The following is a 1,284-nucleotide window of genomic DNA, read 5'->3' as shown; positions in this document are numbered from 1 at the left end:
TGATTTTGGAGAGCTTGATTATTATATGTCTTGGTGATTGTCTTTTAGGGTCTATCCATCTTGGGGTTCGTTGAGCTTCCTGAATGCTTATCTTTTCCCTTTTCATGATGTTAGGAAAATTTTCTTCCAGAAGCTCTTTAACTATCTCCTCTGTGGGCTTGTGTGATTGCTCCTGTTCTGGAATCATCATAGCCATTTTGAGATGAGGCTGGTCAACACCCCAAGCAAGGACAAAGAAAGGGTGTTTATCTGTGGAAGCTGTAGTTCGGCAATGCAATTTACATGTAGGAGTTCCCAGGCTGTGTTTTTTGGAAAGGACATGGGAGACAGTGTTACTCAAGAAGGTGTTGTTGAAGCTCACTGAGACTTAGACAGACAAGCACTAGGACTGGGAGGAATTGGAAGGGTTATCACAAGGCAAGGGCAATACTTCAGAATGATGAACAATACAAAGTGAACCAGCTGGCTCCCTGCCCACCACAAGATACCTCATAGCAAGAATTGCCCACATCAAGACCTCTGCAGGGGTGCCTGTGATGGAAAACAGAGAGAGCACCTCACCTTTTGCTACAGAAAAATCAAATCCCACCATTATGTCAGTAACTGCTATCAGCAAAACTCCTTTTCTGTGTATAGGTATTGAATTACAGAAATATAGCATCTAGATCTGCTGAATCAGTACAGGAAAAACAAAACACAACAAAACCTAAGATTAAGAGTGCCCTCTAATGGTTCTCAGGAAAAGCTATCTAGCCACAGCCTCTGAGGGGATTCTGACTCATAGCTACATTGTGAGGCAGAGAGGAGCTGCATCATGGGGTTCCGAGGGTTGTGAGTTTTTGTGAAGATAGGCTTCTCCAAGTCTCTCTCATAGAGTGGTTATGGGTGTGACCTCACCCTTTCACTTGGCAGCCAGGTATTTTGCCACTGTGTCACCAGGTTGTACAATCAATAAGTATTCCACAAAAGCAAGAACATAAAATTCAAAGTTTAAAATAAAACAAAAAAGAAAAAAAAAATGGCTAAAGTTCAACAAAAAAATGGTAAGGCACACAAAATCAAAGGAGAAGAAAGGATAAACAAAATCAAAACATGAAGCAGAGCACATTTTCCCTTTGGAGGACAAAATAACGTAGAAAATATATATAAAAGATAATTTTTAGATTAGGGTGTTAAATGTGTTTTTTTAAATGCATAAGGTACAAATAAAAGACTAGTGTAGATCAGGAAAAAAATGGAGGAACAAAATGAGAGTCAACTAGGAAATTTAAAACATATATAGAA

Source organism: Chrysochloris asiatica, unplaced genomic scaffold (genome assembly GCF_000296735.1).
Source record: "Chrysochloris asiatica unplaced genomic scaffold, ChrAsi1.0 scaffold00005, whole genome shotgun sequence".
Lineage (NCBI taxonomy): Eukaryota > Metazoa > Chordata > Mammalia > Afrosoricida > Chrysochloridae > Chrysochloris > Chrysochloris asiatica.
Note: the sequence above shows the minus strand (reverse complement) of the source record.